The 23180-nt window shown below is 43.4% G+C and overlaps 1 non-coding gene across 1 annotated transcript; it reads right to left on the minus strand.

The window, feature by feature from the left end:
* Nucleotides 1–21716: 21716 nt before the first annotated feature.
* On the minus strand, nt 21717–21798 carry trnas-gcu (transfer RNA serine (anticodon GCU)). Its single transcript has one exon. It is a non-coding gene; the product is annotated as a tRNA-Ser (tRNA).
* Between the last annotated feature and the right edge of the window lie 1382 nt (nt 21799–23180).

Raw genomic sequence — 23180 nt, forward strand, 5'->3', positions numbered from 1 at the left:
ACATTCCAGTTCCTGATGGTCCATTCACCCACATTCTAATTGATATTGCCCACACGCCTCAGAAGGAGGAATAAAAAATTGACTTAGTTATTGTCGACAGGTTTTCAAAATGGGTAGAGTCATTCCCCATCAAAAAATAAAATGACGCCAGAGCAGTGATAAAGTGTATCCTGCAGGACGTTATTTCAAGAGTTTTATTTCCCAGGGCGCATAGAATCATATAGGGATGGTGCCAATTTCTCCGCGAAACTCATTACTGCTGACTGTGACGCCCCCGGGATACCCAGGAGATTCCACATTCTGTACCACCCCCCCAGTCATCAGGAATATTGGAGAGAATGGACAGCACCCTCAAAACCACCTTCCCCCAAATCATTTGGGACGCAGGACTGGCTTGGCCAGACAGCCGGCCACTGGTGCTTCACACGGTGAGTGGACAGGGAAACCGAGCGACGGAAATTACACTATTTGAAGTGCTAATGGAACGACCCGTGCCCACAGCCAACGGACCCCAAAAACTAGCCAATGATACAGCGCTGCTCTTAACACAGAAAACTCTCTTTGATTACGTTCAAGCCATTAGTAGAAGGATCACTTTAAACCAAGATTTGCTAAAACCTGCGATGTACTTGGGTGCTTCTTATCTTCCTGCTGGTGGAAACTGAATAAAGATTCGTGCACCTTCAATCTTTCACTGTGTATCAAACCTGCACTCACACAACATGGGTGCTGGGGAAAAAATAAGCACTACCGAAGTTAGACGATAGTATGGGGGTACAACAAAAAAAGCAAACAAAAAAAAAGCTGCCATGTCCACCCTACGGCTGGAACCACTTCACCCGTTTAAACTGGGCACTATGTAAGGAGACAGTCCCTACCGAAAGATTCTCTCTCCCCGAGATGGAAAGGACCACTCTTGATCTGTCTCACGACCACGACAGCTGTCACGCTCTAAGGGAGACCAGAATGTGACCCGGTGAAAGAGGGTCCGCCTCCACAGAAGGACAACCAAGCAGAACAGGATACAGTTCCAGACACCACAGAGGGATCCAGCTGCTCGCTGCAGCCATCGGGATAATCACTCTTGGTCTGCCCTGCACACCACCACTGATCGGTAACAGGGCACACAGAACAGTACATTTCATCCACCGTGAGCCGTGGGTGAGCATTTTCCTTGACATGACCCACATTTGTGCCCAAAGGTAAACCAGACCAGCTGCTGGGTCTGTGCCCGTATCCCTGAACATTCCCACAGCGGCATTCCCCAGGGCGCAGTCCATTTTAACACTGCAGAGATGGCATAATTGTGACTGAAACTGGAGTGGTCCCAGGGATCACAACGCTCAGTCTGCTAACCTGACCGGCCATTTGTGTGGCTCATAGCTCAGACTACTGGAAATCCGCAGGATACCACCTAGACAGATTCACGGGATGGTTCTACGCATCCCAGAACCTCACACATGAACACCCAACCTTGACCATCACTGACACCACCGCACGGATGTCACACAGAGAAACCATGTGCCTAACGAGATGCCAGTCATCCGCATGGGTGCCTGGGTGGAACTGATGTACTAACTCACTGCTCTTGACCCCTGGAGCACTCTGGTCTGTAGCAGAGTGCAGCATCCTAGATTTACTTGGCCACAACATGTCTGGCCACAATTCCATTTTCAACAATATTTGGACAGGAACCCACACCTAAGAACATAAAATGACACTTAATTTGTCTGCTGTGACAAGGCATACCCTGGCTGGCGTTGTCATGGGCTGGAACGTGGGTATGCGGTACCACTCCATTACCACTCCCAGTCGTCTCCCTTCCAGAAGCTTATTCCCACAGAAAACGTACCCTCACTGCCCTCGACGAGATATCCCCCTCCCCCGTTTTTGTGTCCACTTACGAAACCCTGCACCTCGACATAGAGGCACTTCATGCCACCATGCTAGAGGAGATGACATGCCACTGCTGAAGTTCTTGCCAAGCTGAATGCAGAGGCTGTCGCCATTCGTGCTGTCGCCCTACAAAACAGAATGGCCCTGCAATACTAGCTGGCCACAAAAGGGGCACTTGCACCTTCATTGGCACAGACTGCTGTACCTACATCCCTGACCCCAGCGAAAATATAACCGACCTGACACACCACTTTCCACAGGCTGCTGCTGCCCCAAATGAACCGGAGTTGTGGACATGGGCAACCGCCTGGCTTGGCTCGCGGGGAACTCAACTGCTGGAGAAACTAATATCCCATATTCCGGTTGTGGGTATCATTATCCTGGCTATGGGTCTCCATATGTGCTGCTGCCGGTTTTGTACAGCACTGTTACACCTGCCCTCCTCACAACCCAGCTTGTGCAAGTTCGCTGGAGTGATATCTTCTCCCCTGACACAAACTACGCTTGGTCAGATTCAGACACGGACTACTACCTCTCTGACACCAACCCCCACCACCTGATAGCCTCTCCGGTCCAGGCTATTTTGCACTTTTTCAACATGGTCTGAACAAAAGAAGGGTGAACTTTGGGAGAAAATCTGCTACACTACCCACCCATAGCATAACCACATAAAAAACACAGAAGTATGTCACCGAAACATAGAAATCATGCCTGCCAACACACAGAGAACACACCCACAATGCCTCAGTCTTGGTCAAAGAGGCGAATATAGATTCTAGACATTCTAATCTACTCCCAGACAAGATAATACATTTCTCAAACAGCCTACACAGTAAGCTCCTAGCTTCGATCATCACTTCAGTCCGAATACCCTCAGTGCAGGCTCGTTTCCCATATAAACCGGTGGCGCATAAACAAAGAGGCAGACTGAGAGACCCCGGAAGACTTTGCTTCCAGGAGGAGCACAATGGACAGAACTGAAAGCCAGGAAAAGGAACATTTACACATACTCGTGGAGACAGGAAATACTCGAGAAGACATTCTCACCTAAATCAGGAGATGGCTGGAATATCCAGTGTCAATTACAAATGAATTAGTACTGCCAGACGTTTGTTTACATTCCATTCAATTTATTCTTGTTTTAATCGCTTTACAATTTTCACAACTGTACTGTTACTGCTTTACAATTATCACCTTTGTGTTGTACCCCTATGAAAACTGTCTGCACCCACTGCTTGGGTTAGAACATTCGGGCCATCCGTGCGGCGAATCAGTTCTGTGTCAGCCTGGTCAATTTCTTTCCCACAATGTCAATTTGTTTAATCAAGCTGCTTGCCGGCGTAGTATCTGGTCTCTGATCCATTGGAATAAATTTCTCTGACACCACGTGACCGTGAATTGCTTATGTTTTTACCCTGTTGTCAGTCTCCCGTGTGGGATCTCGCTGAAACCCACATACAGTACATCATGTTCACTCCCCTCATTTAAAAATCTGATCACTTCCCCAAAAATTTTAAACATATCTGTTAAGCATCACCTCCCCGGACAAAACCATGCTGACTCCTTCATCAAACCTTGCCTGGACAAGTCCGAATTAATTATCTCATTCAGAGGTTTCTACGAACGTTTACCGACCACTCCTGTGATACTCACTTGTCTGTATTTAACTGCCTTGTTAAAAAGTGGAACCCCATTAGTAGTCCTTCAGTCGTCGACCAACTTCCCTGTGGACAAAGAGAAATGTGAAACATTGGTCCGAAACCCTAAAATTGCTCCGTTGTCTTACAGAGTAACGTGAGATATAACTTCACTCCGGGCTGGGAAGTTTTCCACGTTTAAGACTCTCAAAACCTCCAATATTGTCTCAGTCCCTAGATGAAACTGATCAGGAACCTCTCAGTGCGTCTTCCTGCATTCTATACAGATGTCTTCCCACAACAGGACTTTTCGCCAGCTGAATGTGTAAATTGAGTCATCCGGTTATCCTATTTACAACTATACACAACTTTACTGTCACACTAGAGGGAACACATTCACGCATTTTAACTGGAAAACGCTGTTTTCAGCCTTTGCGCCTATAAACCGTTAAGCTTTGATACCCAATGGCACATTGTTACAGTGAGAAAGCGTTTTCTATCTGAAAAAAACTGTCACTTGATTACACCTCCTGCGTGGACTCCAATCCGTTCACATCTGACACGAGGGTTGCTTTTCTCTCTTCTGTTCGTCACATCCAGGAGAGAACTGTAGCAGGAATGATTGCTGTCTTCATCAACCTAAGAAGTTCATGCCGATTGCTCACCTTGTATTCAGAACTACCCATAAGAGAACTTTTCAACAGGAACAGAGTTCTGTATTCTGTGCAGGAGCTCATTGCACAAGCACAGTATCACTCTTCTACAAGGCCATGCACAGTCATTCTTCCTCGAACACTCACAGTTTCCGACTCTAATCAGACCAAAACCAGATGGTGCTGGAAAAACTCAGCATCTAAAAAAAGAAATCCGAGTTAACATTTCGATTCCAGTGACCATTCCTCTGAACTGACGATAGCTTGGAAAATGTTGGTCGATCTGCAGAAGACGTAGTGGCGGTTGGGAGAGGGAAAGGAGTAAACGATAGGTCGGGATAGAGTTCAAATAGAGAGAAGAACAGTTGGAAAAAGGAATGGAGGATGATCTGGCTCGCAGGATGAATAGCTGTTAATGGAGACTGTTAGTGGTGAACCATATGTAGAGTGTTATGGAAGGCCATGTGACAACAAGGCCTGGCGTGTGGGATAGGGGATAGGACATGGGAGAGTTCAGGCTGCAGACTCCCCAAATAGAAACTGAGGTGGTGTGCTTCCAGCATGTGCTGAGGTTCGCTGTAACTCTTCTTGAAGACAGAACTTAGATGTTCTGCTGTGTGGTCACCCAGTCCAAACTTCGTTTCCCAAAATAGTGGAAACCACATTGCGAGCAGTGATTGCAGTAGAGTGGATTGCGTAATGTGCAGTTCATGTGTTGGGCATGTTGGGCCTTTGGAAACTGAGGAGAGAAGACGTCAATGGACAGGTGAGGAGAGGCAACAAGCAAAAGGAGATATTATTACAGAAATCAGAAGGACAAGAAACTGAACAAAAAGCCCTTCACCTGAATGCTCGTCGCATTTGTAACATGGTTGAAAAGCTAATGGCACGAATCAACATGAATGAAAATGATTTATTAGACATTTGAGAGATACGTCAAAAGGATGGCCACGACTGCGAGTTCAATATCCAGGAGTCCGAGATTACTTGGAAGGTCAGACAGCAGTGTAAAGAAGATGGTGTCTCTCTGTTATACAAGGCCGACATCAGGGCAGTGTGGAGAGATGCTATAAGTTTGATGGAGAATGAGTTTGAATTAATTTGCGTGGAAAGAATAAATTCTCTGAAGAAAACGTCACTGATAGGTGTAGTCTCTAGGCCAGTAAATAATAACATCACATTGGTGAAGGCAATAAACAAAGAAATCAGCAATGCCTGTAAAAATGGGCCGGCTATTATCATTAGTGATTTTAATCTACATGGAGCTTGGTCGAAGCAGCTCAGTCACAGTACCTTTGAGGAGGAGTTTGTTGAGTGTACCCGTGATAGTTTCCTTGAACAGTATGCATTGGAACCGACGAGAGATTAAGCAACCCTCGATCTGGTCCTGCGTATTGGAACAGAAATAATTAATGATCTCATTGTTAGGCATCCTCTTGGAACGAGTGATCATAGTATGACAGAACTTGGAATTCAGATGGGGAGTGTGAAGATAAAATTTAATACCAGGGTCCTGTGTATGTGCAGGGGCACAACAATAGAACGAGAGAGCACCTGGCTAAAGTAGACTGGAAACAAAGGTTATATGGTGGGACAGATATCGAGCAGTAGAGGACTTCCATCAAAGATTTTTTTGTGGAATTGCTCAGCAAAAGTATATTCCAGTGAAAAGGAAGGACTATAAGTAAAGGGATAATCTGCCCTGCGTGTCTGAGGAAATAAGGGAGGCTATCAAAGTGAAAGAGAAGGCATACCAAATGGCCAAGAACAGCATGAAACTGGAAGATTGGGAAAATATTAAAGATGAGGAAAAATAACTAGTAAAGAATACAAAGACGGATAGCAAAAGTCCCTATATAAATATAAAAAGAAAAAAGAGTGGCTCAACCAAAGGTTGGTAATTTTGAGGATGAGAAGGGGCACTTAGTTATGTGATGTGATGAAATGGCCGATTCATTGAACAGGTATTTTGTGTCAGTCTTCACAGTGGAATATGCGAATAACATGCCAGTAAGTGGCAAAGAGACAAATGTAGGTGAGGACCTGGAAACAAACATTATTACGGAAGAGGTAGTGTCAGGCAAGCTAATGGAGCTGAGGATGGACAAGTCTCCTGGCCGGGAGGGAATGCGTCTCAGGGTATTAAAGGAGATGGCGGGAGAAACGGCAAGTGCACTAGTGGCAATTTTCAAATTCACTGGACTGCGTGCCAGTCCCAGCAGATTGGAAAACAGCTAGTGTGACACCACTGTTTGAAAATGGAGATGGATAAAACATTGGGAATTATTGATCAGTTAGCTTAAGTTCTGCAGTGGGGAAGATGCTTGAGTGTATTATCAAGGAAGAAAATAGCAGGGCATCGCGATATAAATTGGACAGATGCAACGTAGGTTCCTGAAGGTTCAAACAGAGATGCTATGTTGCAGCTGTACAAGGTGCTGGCGAGGCTATCCTTGGTGTACTGTGTGCACTTTTGGTCCCCTTACTTGAGAACGAACGTACTGGCACTGGTGGGGGAAGGGGTGCACAGGAGGTTTACTGGGTTGATTCCAGTGTTGAGGGGGTTAGCCTATAAAGACAGACTGCATACATTAGGATTATTTTCTTTGGAATTTGGAAAGATGAGGGGGCAATCTTACTGAAACATAAAACATTGAACAGAATAGATTAGAGAGAATTATAATGGATGCTTCCACTTGTGGGTGAAATTCGGACAGGAGGGCATAGCCACAGGATTAGAGGGAGCAGATTTAGGACTGAGTTCAGAAGGACCTTCTTCACACAGACGGATGTTCATATATGGAATACCTTGCCCAGCGAAGAAGTTGACGCTAGTGCAACAAATCTTTTGAAGAGCAATACTTCTTTTGAACAATAAATGAAATAAGGGATACAGTGAGAGGGCGCATAAGCGTATGTGAGTCTTTAGAAAGATCAGCAATGATGTCATTGAACGGCGGAGTAAGCTTGAAGGGCCGGACAGCCTATTCCTGTTCGGGTTTTTAGGCTCTATGAACTTATGTGTCACAAAATCAGCGATGCAGAGGGAAGACTCCATGGGGCCAGTTGGTTCAGGTGTTGGGAGTCAAGGCAGAGTGCAACAGAGTTTCCTGCAGGGAATGGTCCCTGTGGACAGGGACTGAAGAGGGATATTAGTCTGATGATAGCATGTCGCTAGAGGTGGTCGAAATTTAAAAAAAATCGATGATCACTTGAATCACCACTGCGAATACATTAGCCAACTTTTATAGGTGCGCCATTGAGATTATTATGTCTGGATGTATCAGTACCTGGTATGGCACCTGTACCATTCAATATCGGAGATGTCTACGGCGAGTGGTGAACTGGGCCCGGACAATCACAAAGGCCAACCTAGTATATGTTTACATATTATTTATACATCTATGCTACTTAACACTGAGATCTATTTGTATTGATCGCAAGATAAAGCTTTTCACTGTGCCTCACTACACGTGACAATAAATTCAATTCAATTCAATTCAATTGTGGAATGTCGATGCGATGGATTTTTGAAGCAGCTTGTGGTGGAGCCAAGTAGGGAACACGCAATACTGGATTTAGCGTTGTGCAATGAGTCAGACGTGACAAGGGAGCTGAAGATGAAGGAACCCTTAGGAAGTGGTGATGATGACATGATTGAATTTACCCTATAATTTGAGAGGGAGAATATACAATCAGAAGTAACGGTCCTAAAGTTGAATAAAGGTAATTGCAGAGGAATGAGTTATAAGCTGGAAGAATTTGGTGAGAAAGGACCCTAGCAAGAAAGCAGGAAATTGGAAGTGCAATGGCAGGACTGTCTCAGCATAATTTAGCAGACAGATCAGAGACACATCCTGTGGAAAATGAGGTAAGGTGCAGGGTGGTTGAGGCAACCATGACTGACTCAGGAAGTCATCGATAGCATAAAAGCAAAAGAGAAAATATATAATGTGGCGAAGGGCAGTGAGTAATCAGAGCATTGGGAAGCTCACAAAGACCCAGAAAGGGCAATAACAAAACAAATGAGCAGGAAGAAGATTAAATGTAAGCTAACTACTAATTTAAATGAAGACTGCAGTTGTTTCTTTATTCATATAAACGCAAAAGAGAGGCAGAAGTGGACAATAGGCCACTGGGAAATGACACTTGACAGACAGTAGTGGGGAACAAGGAAATATTTGAGGAACTGAAAAATTACATTGTGCCAGTCTTCACAGTGGAAGACATGAGTTATACCCAAACATACAAGAGAATGGGGGAACAGATGTGAGTCTAGTGGCCATCACTGAGAAAGTGCAAGAAACACTGAATGGCCTGAAGGTGGATAAATCATCTGGATCAGATGGAGTACCCTCCAGAAGAAATAATGGATACGTTAGTAGAGAACTTTCAGGAATCGGTAGAATCAGGAAGGGTGCTACAGGACCAAAAAATCACAAACTCGACACCCCATTTTAAAAAGAAATCACACAAAAGCTGGAAAATTACAAACCAATCAGACGAATCTGGGTTGTAGATAACGTCCTCCAATCCATTGCGTTGAAAGAAATTTCTACGTACTTGTAAGTGCCTGTCAAAATAACGCAAAGTCAGCATGGTTTCATCAAGGGGAAGACATGCTTGACAAATCTGGAAGATTTCCTCTTTGAAGAAGTAACAAGGAAGGTAGACCAAGGAGAGCCAATGGGTGTTATGTGTCTGGACTTCATGAAGGGTGCAGGGTGGTTGAGGCAACCATGACTGACTCAGGAAGTCATCGATAGTATAAAAGCAAAAGAGAAAATATATAATGTGGTGAAGGGCAGTGGGTAATCAGAGCATTGGGAAGCTCACAAAGACCAAAAAGGGCAATAACAAAACAAATGAGTAGGGAGAAGATTAAATGTAAGCTAACTACTAATATAAAGGAAGACTGCAGTTGTTTCTTTATTCATATAAACGCAAAAGAGAGGTAGAAGTGGACAATAGGCCACTGGAAAATGACATATTTCCTCTTTGAAGAAGGAACAAGGAAGGTAGACCAAGGAGAGCCAATGGGTGTTATGTGTCTGGACTTTACGAAGGCCTTTGATATTTGCCGCACAGGAGGCTACTGAATAGGATAAGGGCCCATGATGTCAGTGGCAAGGTGCGCTCACAGGACGGAATGCAGTGATTAGGAACAAAAGAATCCTTCTCAGTATGGCAGCTGGTAACAAGTGGCGTTCCTCAAGGCTGTGTTGGGACCAAAACTTTTCATTTTCTCCATTAGCGATCTAGATAAAATACCTGAGGGCAATGTGTGTCAATTTGCAGACAATGCAAAGACAGAAGGACGGGTAGCATGAGAAGGCGGGGATGCTGCAGAAGGATATGGACATGTAGGGCGAGTCGGAAATTACATGGCAGATGGAGCAAACTGTGGGAAGTGTGAGGCTATGCACTTTGGCAGGAAGAATAAAGATACGGACGATAGTCTAAATGGGGCGAAAGTTCACATGTCTGGTGTGCAAAGATACTTGAGAGTCTTAGCCCAGGATTCTCTCAAGATGAACTTGCAGGTTGAATCTGTAGTTAAGAAGATAATTGCAATGATGACATTTATTTTTGGAATGCTTGAATATAAAAGCAGGGATGCACTTCCGAGGCTCTATAAGGGTCGAGTCAGGCCACATCTGCATTACTGTGCGCACGTTTGGTCCTCAAATTTAAAGAAGGATGCACTGGTCCTGGAATGTGTTCAGAGGTGATTCACGATTATGGTCCCAGGAATGAAAAGCTTGACACATGAGGAACGTTTGAGGAATCTGGATCTATACCCACGAAATTTAGAAGGATAAGAGGAAGTCTAATTGGTACTTATTGAATCGTGAATGGCCTGGACAGAGTGGATGCTGGGAAGGTGTTTCCTTTTTTAGTAGAGACTAGAACCGAAAGGCACAGTCTTGGAGAAAAGGGAAGACATTTGAGAGCAGTAATAAGAGACACCTATTCAGGCAGGAAGTGGTGAATGTATGGAATTCATTGTCAGATAAGGCTGTGGAAGCCAGGTCTTTGATTATATGTAAGACTGAGATATGCAGCAGCGTGGTTTTCAAGGGGATCAAGGTTTATGGGGCGAAAGCAGGAGAATTGGATTTAGAAAAATATCTACCATGATTTAATGGCAGAGCAGACTCACGGCGCTGAATGTTTTAATTCCTGCTCCTATTGCCTTATGGACTTATGCATCGAATAACTCCATCTGCAGGTTCCCCTCCAGGGAAGGTGCCAGCCTGACTTGGAGCATTGTCAGCGAAGATCTGATTGAATTCTGATCCAGACTTGATCTGCCAAATGGTCTATTTCAGCCCTCCATCCTTTATTTTATTATTCCTCCGAAAAAAAAGATTAATGCAATGACCAGACTTGTGGCCGGTCCTCTCACTCTTCTCGAAACAGGCAGTTGCTAAAGTTCCAGCATCACTTCCCTGCTCGTATATTCCCACCTACGGTCAAGAACGGAATGTATCTCTAACCCCTCGAGACCACTTGATTCCTTGTGCAATCACCTTCAAAAATTCGTGAAAGCCTACTCCAATTTCACTTTTTGTATTAGGGCGCTGCATAGTATTTGTGGAATACGGTGGCCGGGGATGCAGGTACATAATTCTTTTTCGTTTGTTTCACATATAGACAGAATGGTTAAAAAATGTCATCTTGCCTTCGTTGCTCAGTCCTTTCAGCGTAGGAGTTGGTACATTATGTTGAAGTTGAGTAGGACATTGGGTGAGGCATCTTCTGGAATACTGTGTCCAGTTCTTGTCGCCCAGTAATCGCAAGGAAATTGTTCAGCTGGAGTAGGTTTAGAAGAGGTATACCAGCATATTGCTAGTGGGGAAGGTTTGAGTTATAATGAAAGGCTGAATAGGCTGAGAATATTTTCTCTCGAACACGGGAGCTTGAAAGGTGACCCGATAGAAAGTTATAGACTATTAAGAGTTCGGATAGAGTTAACTGTAACTGTCTTTTCTCCAGGGAGGTGGACTTTTAGACGAGAGGCCAAATGTTTAAGGTGAAAAGAGAGATATTTAAAATAAGACATGAGAGGCTTTTTAACAGAGGATGGTTCATGTGTGCAATTCACTTCCTGAGGCAGTAATGAATGAAAGGAAATTTACAACATTTACAGAATATTTGGATCGATAAATGAATTGGAAAGTTTCAGTGGGATTAAAAAAGCCATTCATTCATGCCCAGTCCATTATTTATTGCCCATACAGCAGTTCAGAATCAACCACGATATTTTGGATCTGGACTCACATCCCAGCCAGACTAGATAAGTATGGCTGTTTACTTCGCTAACAGACATTAGTGAATCAGATCTACTACAACTGATTCAACATCATCATTATACTCTTCAGCTGCAGGTATTTATTGAAATAAAATTCCAGCATCTGCCATGCCAGGATTTGAACCCGTGTCCACAGAATTATATCTGGGCATTCGTATTAACAATGCAGTAATAATATCACGAGGGCATTATTAAGCCTCAGCAGTTACAGGAGCCGTCAGATGCGACTCTTTTAGTTTGGCATGATGTTCAGCATGTACTGGTAGGAGTGAAAGGCCTGTTTTCATGCTGTGTGAGTCTATGACTATGAGTCTATGGAAATGGCAGCTGGTTGTGATAAACAGCAGCATTGACAGTTCAGTTGATCTCCTTCTCGGATATGTAATCTTGCTGGTTACTCCGGAGGTTCGTTTGCTCACTGAGCCCTTTCCACACACGGGACTGTTGAACAGTCTGTCCCCAGTTTGACTGAATAAATGTGTTTCCACTTCAGCAGTCAATTGAATCTCGCATTTCCCTAGTTTCTCTGTGATATCGGTGTCTTTGTATCTATCCAAGGGGGAACGATTGGTTCAAATCATGTCCACGCAGACGCAAGTCCCGTTGTCCATGTTATGAATGTGTTTTTATTCTTCCTGATATACCCACAGGGTGTGGATGTCACTGATCAGGACAGCATTTGTTGTTCTTCCTGATTCGCTGCTGTCTTGCTGTATGAGGGACATGGATTTTATCACAGTCTCGTGTGACTGTGTGCAGTTTGCAAATTCTCTCCTTGTTTGTGTGAGTTTCCTCCCACAGTCTGAAGGGGTGCAGGTTACTGGGATCAGCCATGAGAAATGAAGGAGGAAAGGAATAGCTATGGAATGTGGGTCTCATAGGATGTGCTTCGGAGGGATGGTGTCGACTGGAAGGCCCGAATGGCCTGCTTCGCCACACGATCAGCATTCTCGGATTAACGGTCAGCTATGTTTTTCTGGACCTGGAGTCACAAGTAGGCAGGATTGAGTAAAGATAGTAGCATCCCCCGCATAAGGAACATGCATGAATGGGATTGCAGGAAATTAAAGTCATGATCTCTGTTCCTGACGTCAGGCTTTAATTCCAGGTTTTATTCGTCGAACTTTAGCATTACCAGTTCCATGTCTGAGTCCACAAGGATGACTAGTTTATTACAAAACCACAACGCAACCTTCTCCAGGTTGCAGTATTTACTGGGAACAAGAAGCGGATTCTGAGCTGATGCGAGCAAAAGCAGCTGCTATTGCCAATGTCAAAAACACTGATCCAAATAGGAAAATGAAGTTTCGAACTTTGCCACCTCAAAGTTAAAGTCTCAACACCCTTTAGATGCGCCAATCGGCTGTCTCAGCAACATATACTACTTATGGCTATAATATTATAAATGTTGGCAAGTATTCCGTTCCGTCCCGCTTTTTACCAGGAGAAATCCCAACCTCGGAAATACACGCGCCTCTCTCCTGTCATTCCATCCCAATTTGCCATTGGATCTTCGTGGCTGCTTCACACCGTTTCTACGATTCCGGGTCTGGAACTCGGATTATGTGTGATTGCCTGCAGCAGTTGGTATTGCCTTGTGTGGGCAAAGTGATGAAGTAGCCGCTGTTAAACTGGAATGCTATTGAAGCACACGTTTCAACAATATCCTGCGCTGTCCCAGCAGTTTGGAAAATTTCATTAATCCCATTCTCCAATACTCTCATTCATGGAATCTCCACAGTCTCTGAGAACGTTAACGTTAAAGATTCAGCCCATTCTGAGTTCCCACACGCCTGATATTGTACATTCTCCCTGACATTACCTCTGCTTCAATACTGGCGGCAGTTTGCAAAAGTGCTCTGTGAAGTGCTGTAACTATTTAGTAGTTCGTATTCTGCGTTGTGATTGCAGCGTCCTCGGCTCTAATCCACGACATGGCTGTTAGTTCTCTCAAAGGTTTACTTTTGGTGAAACACGGTAAGAAATTAATCGTTTTTACATGATAATATTCTCCGAGGTGTTTTCCATCGAATCACCTTCTCTGATGTTTCTGCGTTTCATGTATCAGGATTTAAACCCAAAAGTTCTGGAAGATGTCTCCTCCTCCCACTCTCCCTAATTCTCTTTTCCGTCCCACATCCCATTTTACTGAGGCATTGCACAATCTAACATATACTTTCACGTTGATACCGTCAAGTCTGTGCCGTTGCCCTCACTGTTACTGGTTGCGACAATTAAGAATATGCTAAATGCGTTGTCTGAAAAACTCATCTGTTTCACTACGTCCTTAACTGGTCTGACTCCAGACCGCAAGGCAATAAATGCTGCAGAGCCACCCCCCATGCTGTTACAGAATGAACAAAAAGGTTCATTCGGCTCGACCTCGACTATTGTCTGCAATTCACGTGAGTCCAGGAATGTGATCGCAGTGGGAAAGGTGGAGGAGAGATTCACTCGGATAGCGTTTGGGTTGAAGAGTTTCAGTCATGAAGAGAGACAGGACAGGTTGGGATTGTTTGTCACCGTGCAGGGGAGTTTGTGAGAAGGCATTGTACAGATGTACAAAATAATGAGGGGTATGGATAAGGTAGACTGAAAGAAGCGTTTCCCATCGACGGAGAGATCGAACACAGGGGGCCAGAAATTTAATGGGAAAGACAGAAAGGTTTAAGTAGATGTATGGAAAAGCGGTATAGGCTGCGGGGTGTTGGAATTTGGAACACACTGTCTGTAAGGGTCAGAGCGGCAGAAATATTCAGATATGAATATGTTCTGCCAATACTTATAAGTCTGTGGATTAAACGATTCGGGTCGTAAAGCAGATGTTTTTGACAAATGGAGCCACAACAGACTGAGTGGTCTCCTTTGCTACTGTTGTCCTCGGTAGTACAGTGGTTAGTGTCGAAACATGTTATGCGGGAGATAGAAGCTCAATTCCTCGCTAGGGCAGTATAAATGTTTTAAAACTGTCGCTCCGTTCCCAAGTGAAGCATATTAATGCCTGTGCTTCCATTCCCCATGGGACATTTCACGGGAAGGACAGTGCTATCTGAATCAGTGTGGGGAAGGACTGCAGTTCCCGCTGAGACAGAGTGTCAGTGAAAGTACAAACACATGACTTCTGCAACCTGCACCATATGTCTGTACTGGAATCTAAACCATTTAATAGAAAGAAGAAGGAACCTGAAGAAGAAACAGGGTAAACTAATTCAGATGTGAATACAGAAACATTTTCCGCAGCATTTTGAGGAAAACTGACAAACGGCTCTGAGAAAGAGTTTGTTTGTCAGAACTGTTAGTTCACAGAGATGTTTTGTTCCACTTAAGCACTTAAGAAATTGAATAACAATTTAACTGAAGACTTGACATGTTAGAACACACCAGACGATGAGTCACGTGCTGGAAACTGTGTTTATAAACTAGATGTTTGATGACTGATACTGATGCAATAGGCTGAAGGGCCTCTCGCCACGTTTTTAAAAACTCAATGACTATCATTTTTCAACTAAACCAAAAAGGCAATAAAAAAGTCACCAAGAAAATTTGTAAGCATTGCATATATCTTCCTTGGTGCGCAAGTGCTGAAATTCAGCTCTCTCACTGGTATTTTCCAATTTTGATTTCCAGTCAGGGAAAAAAGATTTGTTGCTCCTTATGAAAATCTTAAATTGAACATGAATTCCTGACATTACAAAACTGCAAAGATAGCAGTTCTGTCAGAGTAAGTGAGAATTTCATATCGGAGATGAAATCAAATGGGGAGAAACGCTGAAATCAGTTGCTTTTGCCTGCTCAGACACAGTACTACAAAAATGATCCTTTTTGAAACATACAGGTTTTTAAAGGATTTAAAAAAGTTGGATGCAAAAAGGTTGGATCTGTGACCAGAGCGCCTCGTATCGAATGACTTGGAGATACCGGTTTTGGACTGGGGTGAACAAATTTGTAAATCACACAACACCAGGCTACAGTCCAACAGGTTCAATTGGATGTACGAGCTTTCCGACTGGTGCTCATTCGTCAGGTGGTTGTGGAGTACACTGTTATAAAGCACAGAATTTATAGCACAAATTTGCAGTGTGATGTAACTGAAATTATACATTGAAAATTACCATGATAGTTTGCTAAGTCTCCCATCTGTTAGAATAACCATGTTAGCTTCACTTCTTTCATTTGTAAAGAGCAAAACTTTTTATTTTAAAGTTACATTCTCACGTGAACTTGAAGAATTGGTGTCAGCCCCCCGTGTGCTGCTGTCTTTTCCATAATGTTTAGACTGATTCTAATTTAATAAATGATTTAACAGAGGCTGACATGGATTCATGTAGTTTTTGAGCAAAGTACAATGTAACTCTGCAAGTACAAATTCACCCCACAAACGTATATATGCATGTGTGTGTGTGTGTCGGAGGGTCTCTGTGTGTAGACAGAGCAATGGGATCACCTGTACTGTGACATGAATCCAAGGTCCCGGTTGAGGTCATCCTCATGGATCGCGAACTTCGCTATCAGCTTCTGCTCGGGAACTTTTAGCTGCTGCCGGCTCCGAATTCCGCCTTGGTGGATTGTCACCCGAAAGTCCTAGGTGGAATGTCCTGGACCACTGATGTTCTCTCCAACCGGGAAGCGGCAGACCTGTCTGTTGATAGATGTGTAGTGCCCATTCATCCGTTGCTGTAGCCTCTGCTCGGTTTCACCAATGTACCATGCCTCAAAGCATCCTTGCCTGCAGCATTTTTTTTAGACTAGCGTCAGTCTAAACATTATGTCACGGACACAGCACACAGGAACTAACAACTTCAACATATTATCTGGACTGACACTAATTGTTAAAGTTTACCTAAGAATGTAACTATTAAAAGAAAGTTTTGCGAATCACATAACAAAGAAATAAACCTAACATAGTCATTTTAACGGATGGAAGACTTAACAAATAATCAAGGTATTTTTCTTTATATAATTTCAATTACATCACACTGTAAACTTTTGCTATAAATTCTGTTTCTTACATCTGTGAACTCCACAACCACCTGAAGAAGGAGCAGCTCTCCAAAAGCTAATGCTTCCAATTAAACCTGTTGGACTATGACCGGTGTTGTGTGATATTTAACTTCGTATTATAATACGGATTTTACAATTAAAACAGAGATGTGGAAGCATTTATTCTCTCAGACAGTTCTGGATCCGTGGACTTTCTGTACAAGAAGGCTGTTGAGGAAGGGTCATTCGGTGTAATGAGACTGAGATCGGCAGATCTTCAAACAGCAAAGACATCAAGCGTTATGGGGAAAGGCAAGAAAGTGCAGTTCAAGGTTATCAGATCTGACATGAAACCATTCAACACAGGAATAGATTTGTAGGTCTGAATGATGTCGTTCTGTTCATAAACTTGTTTGCCTAAATATGAAGCTGCAAAACCGACCTAAGTAAAATGTGCCAAATTAAAAATACGTGGACCCCGGAACACTGAACCGAGGTGAAATGTACAAAGAACATCACACAAAGGGCAGACAATGTGGGTAATTGATCCGGAGTGATCAGTATACCAAAGTAAACAGGAAAAACAATATTCATTATCTACATCAAACCTGTCTCCACTAGGCATGCAGTTAACTCTCACAAACCACCATTCCCCTTCTATTTTAGTGACGCCCCCTCCGTTCTTGATTTAAACTGATTGAACGTCAGGCAATTGCAGCTGACATTGCTGATGTGGACCTGTAACATGTAGGAAAGCGATTCGGAATGCTGCACTACATCATTCTGCTTCGAAAGATCAGGCAGTATTTCATATTGATTACTGTAAATGTTAACCTTTAACAAGCCAAGACAGTGAAATTATTGAATCCTCATCACTATACTACCAGGGAAGATTTCTGTTAACACCACCCTGGACACCATGAGATTCGTCATTCTATATTGCCATCCTTCTGTGCATGATCCCATCGGCTCCATTCCGGTCTTGTTGGTTGGTTTACAATATTGAGGCTATCCAATCATCTTTGCATTGCAGTTTCTGATGTATGAGACCTTCTTTCTGAGCTGGCAATGTGCTGGCTCAGTGGTGATAACACTGGTCTTGTAAACTAGAAAAGTGCTTGAAATAGCCCATTCCTGTTTTTAATTCCAATAACTTGAGGAAAACGGTTCGACAAGACAGGAAAAAACGGGTGTGAGCAGTGATCCAGTTTGCCAGCAAGAACGAGGTGAGACAGTATATACTAGAGAGAGATGGGGGGAAAATGGGCAAGGAACACTGGGACGGGAGGGGCTGAATGCTTCATTTCTTTGCTGGTGTTGAAGTCTGAAATGGGACAATATCAGCCAAGTGGGTGAAATGTGACTTTCTGCTTGTTTTCTCCCGAGGCCTGTGTCACTCTTGAGGAAATGTGTCTGCGTGCTTCAGTCTATGCGTAAAAATGGGATTCAGCTCCCCGACCGGGTGTGAACACATTTTTCCCATCTCAAACTTCAATCCAATTTATTGTGTCTTACGAGATTAAAACGTTCCAAAGAAATTAGCATTGAAATGAACACGTGAAACGTCAGAGTTCACAAGGTTACAGACCAAGTGCTGGGAAGTGAGATGATGGTACCCATTTCTGTGCTGTAAACATTCGATAATTCAATCATTTTTGAGGGCAAATATATCTGCAATGACATAATTCCAAAAACCGCGTTATGAAGAAACTGTGAAACTGCTTCTGCCCTCATCCCTGGTGGTCTCGTAGTTCGTATTCGGCGCTTTGACTGAGTGGGCTGGATTTCATTACCGTTCAGGAAATCAGGACTTCTTGTTCCTGATGCAGAGAGCGCAGCTCTACCAGGAATCTGTTTAATGCCTTAAATCAGTCAATACCCCAGCCCTTGAATGAAGGTAAAAGTGCCTTCCCTCTCTCTACACAGTCGGATAGTTCATCCTTCATTCTCCCCTGATTCCACTTCCCAAAGAGTTTCAAAGAACTGTCAAAACTGAGTCTCAGCTATTTCTTTTCTGTGCTTTTCATACACAGGAGCTGCAGCGATTGAGTGAGTTGGTTTCTGAAAATGAAACGTACCTTATGAGCAATGTGTGAGGCTATCCCAGGAATGCCTTCTCTGCCAGCGCTGCGACATGACTGATGTTCTCTATGATATGGAAGTGCCAGTGTTTGAGTTGGGTAGACAAAGTTAAAAATTACACATCATCAGGACATAGTCCAGCAAGTTTATTTGGAAACACTAGCTTTCAGAGAGCCGCTCCTTCATCAGGTAGGTGTCTTTCTGCAGAAACTTGATGCGTGTGTCAATATGCGCGATGTTGTGGAAGATCAACTGGACTTTAACCGACCGTTCGTGGTGTCGATGGTACCCATGACTTGGATGTGTTGGTATTGGACTGGGGTGGACAAATTTAAAAATTTCACAAAGCCATATTAGAGTCGAACAGTTCACAACCACCTGATGAAGAAACAGTGCATGGAACACTGGTGCTTCCAAATATGCTAGTTCGATGCAATCTGATGCCATGTGATTTTTAACTTTGATAACCCTTGGTAATGTTTAACTGATCGTAGACAGTAAAAGAATTTTCGTTCCTGGAGATGAAAATTTCAAACATTATTCACCTCAGTGTAACAAAAAAGATAACTTTGGATGTGTGCTGAGTCTCCACAATGCGCTTGCGCAAAGCAAAAGTCGAACCTGCACTCACCTGATCTGTCGCCAGCTATACGAATGGCTGTACCACTGGCCAGATGCGCAGCTGAGATTTTACATGCTGCAGAGCTGTGATGCTAACAGTGACAGGAACAATAAAAGTAACAGTCACAAGGTGAACAAAGAACAAAGAGAATCACCATCAATGATTCACTTCACATTGTCCTAAAAAATTGATCAGCCAATCAATGAGGTCACTGCTGATCAAGGAAATTGCAACTCACTTTGCTACGTTTTCACCATAATTAGAGGTAAACTCCAGCCTAATCATTACATCGCATATTCCCATTAATTTTCAGATTTAGATTATGTTAATGACCTGTCCGTATTTGCAGGAAACTGAATGACATGAAATGAGTGAAAACGTCCTTCTGGTGATGTAATCTAGTGCAGAGTCGGCCAGAAAAGAAAAGTCAAAGACTTAAAACATCACTCCCATTTCTCTCTGTACCAATGTGTTTTCCTGAGTTGAATATTTGCAGGACTTGTCTTTAATATCTAATGAATTAATTATTTTCCCATGACAGAATCTTCATAAATCAGTTAACACCTGAGGTGTTGAAACCTATTTTACTTCAGATTAAAATAGTTGAATACCCTTTCCTCCAGCCTAATGTCCCAATACTCTCTCCTCTTCCATGCAAATACAAGCTGCTCCAAGAGAGGTTGGATCTCCCAACCTGACGTTCCAATGTTCCTTGCTGCTCCATGTCAATACAAGCTACTCTAGTTGAAGTTGCAGATCCCAGTCTGATATCCCAATGCTCCCTGCTCCATGTCAATAGAAAACGTCCAGTTGCTGTTGGCTCTACCAGTCTGATGTCCCAATGTTCCCTGCTGCGTCATGTCATTAAACGCAGCTCAAGGTGAGAGTGGAGCTCCCAGACTGATCTCGAAAAGTGCCTGCTCCATGTCAACTGAAGCTGCTCCAAATGAGGTTAGATCTCGCAGTTTGATGTCCCAATGCTCCCTGCTGCCTCATGTCAATAGAAGCTGCTCCAGATGAGGTTCGAACTCCAGACTGATGTCACAATGCTCCCTGGTCCATGTCAACAGACGCTGCTCCAGATGAAATGGGAGCTCCGATCCCTGGCTCTCGTTGACGTTGTAGCTCCCAGTCTGATGTCTCAATGCTCCCTGCTCCATGTCAATAGAAGCGGTCCCGTTGAAGTTGGATCTACCAGTCTGATGTCCCAATGCTCCCTGCGGCTTCATGTCAATAAAAGCTTCTCCAGGTGTGCTTGGAACTCCCAGACAGATGTCACAATACTCTCTGGTCCATGTCAACAGACGCTGCTCCAGATGAGGTGGGAGCTCCCATCCCTGGCAGATCACACACCTCTATACCATCATGGAAATACTGCCCACTGACCATTTACACCACTGGAGCCATTGGTGCAATATCCACATCATGAGAACCTAATCTTACTTTTAATCACCACCGACTCATTATTTCCAAAGGACTTCTTTCTTAAAACTTATTTTGCATGTGCATATTGCAGTCAATCCGAAGTAAGATAATCGTGCTAATTGACGTATGCTCACTAGAAATCACATTCTATTTTTCATGTTGAGTAACTGCTACTTAGCAAGGACAATGTTTTTAATGGAATCACTCTTTTATTTCACGTTAGGGAATTTGGTTTGTATTATTTAAATTAAAGTTGGTCACTGTGTAAAATGATCAAATAAATCTCAATTTCTGAACAGAATTGGTAATGTTGTCATCCACCTTGAAATGTGGTGTCTACTTCTTTCAGCCACACGGGTATTAGAACGAACCGTCTGTTAATGACATGCGTATAAAGACATTTCAAATCAGTTTTCATGTTTATGCTGCATAAATCTGCGGTTATTGATACACAGTTTAGATTCAGTCCCTGCAGTTAACTTGCTGACTTTTCCAGTTGTTCATAGTTCAATATGATGCTTCAAGTGTGTGCATAACGAGAGGGAGTTTGCTTCCCACATCTTGTGTTTATATGTGTCTTATGTCCAGCATTCATCAATGGCGAGAGCAAGGGGAAAGGATAAGACCAATGTGTAAGTCTGTCCGTGCCCATGCACGGCACCCACATCAGCAATTCTCTACTGTGCATTTACAGCCAGTTCTCGGGTGCCCCTACACCCAGCCCCTGCCACTTTTGAAATATCTCCATTGTTTCGTGCTGTCTCTCTGTGCTCTTTTCACCAAGATGAATCACTTCTACCCAACTGCTACAAATTTCATCTGACAAAACACTCATTAAGAATCGCATGCATCAACATGCACTTCGCATCTCTCGTTATTTGGTTCTCCTCGATCTCTTTCATACGATAACAGTTCACAGCAACTTGACTTGGAAAAGACAATCGCGTTCCTGTTCATTGTCCCAATTCAATCTACATTTCAATGCAGTTTAGGCAACAGACTCAAATTATTCTTTGTGATTTTATTCTTGCGTCGATGCATATAAACAGACCATTGGACAGCTGTGATCATCCAAAGATAGCAAAATTGAACATCGTTGATAACAGCGACGAGAGTGGGATTCCAACCCACGCGTGCAGAACACAATGGATTAGCAATCCATCGCCTTAACCTCTCGGCCACCTCGTCACACAAGTTACGGGCACATTTGACCTTATGAATAAGTGAATTGCGTAAATTATGCTGAGCAGCAGATATTTCCCCATGGTATTGGTGAAATGATAAATGATAAACGGTTCCAATAGTATCGTCTTAACTCTGAGTTGTGGGGCAAACAGACTCCCACTGTGACACTCTGCTCACAGTGATCTGAACAAAAATGAAGAAATGACAATGTAACAAAGTCTGTTGAATTCTGTGAAGATTTGAAGTCAACGGACTGAAGAGCCCGTGACAGCAGGAGGTGTAAAGTTGTCTGTGAGGAATTGTTTTCCAGACTGGAGGAGAGTGCATAGTGCTCAATGTCATTATTCAGAACACCTTTCTTCCACTCAGATATTTTTGACACGCACTTGTGTACAGGACAGGCAATTTTGAATTCCTAAATAAGGCTAAACTGACAATTGAATTCAACAATGCAAAAACCTTGATCTGTATCATTTTCCTGGCTGTGTGACACCAAGTCACTGTATGATCACAGCAACACAGTGAGCAAGTGTCAGAAGGAAAATGAGTGCAGTGCCAGAGCGAATGCTGGGAGCAGCATTTGACACACTGGCAAGTGCATTCCCCTGAACAGGAAAACTTCCCAAACAGTGGACTGCGGTGGAAGAATTCAGAAGGGGTTTACATTTTGGAATTTGATGCCAGAGACACAATGGAGATCTGTTATTGAGTCTGTTCAAGATGAAGGTTTTAAGATTTCTACAGATGAAAAACAAAATAAAAGGCTCATGGGTTAGTGAAGGCAAAAGTTGAAGTTGCACATTTTTACATCTTTGCAATGAGTAGCTCACCACTTGCCTCACACGGGGTCAGAACCACTGGTGAGGATGATCGTATAATCGCAGTGACCAGCCATGGAATCAGAGAAACTCGGTTTCCCAACCGTTAATGTACAACCAGGAATGTGGAGGTAAGCATTAATGTGTTGCTCCAGTGCTGCAGGTGACCAGTGCATGGTATCTCTGTGCCAGTACAGTGGGCTGTGCTGTGCCGAAGTTTTAAGTTTGAGCCTCACATGGAGCAGCTTCAATTTGTCGTGTTGAGGGGTACGGGTAGAAGGAGATATTGACCAATGTCACGTTTATGGGAAAGTACCAGTTATTGTCGATTGAGAAACGACCTTTTCAGGATAATGACACCTTGATCAACAAACATACTGCAAATACCTAAAACGTGAAGAGACATGTGTGGAGGGAGAGCCGAAGGTGATTTTTCAGCAGACGGATAAAGTTTCCCATGTGCTCTGCGTTAAATTCCGGGAAAATAGATGTTGATCTGTTTTCATGTTATGTAGTTTGTTTCAAACTCGCAATGGCCATTGTAATAATAAAGAAAAAGACTGATCG

Source organism: Chiloscyllium plagiosum, unplaced genomic scaffold, assembly GCF_037043375.1.
Source record: "Chiloscyllium plagiosum isolate Xiang-an unplaced genomic scaffold, Cpla_swu_hap1 HiC_scaffold_29, whole genome shotgun sequence".
NCBI classification, from domain to species: domain Eukaryota; kingdom Metazoa; phylum Chordata; class Chondrichthyes; order Orectolobiformes; family Hemiscylliidae; genus Chiloscyllium; species Chiloscyllium plagiosum.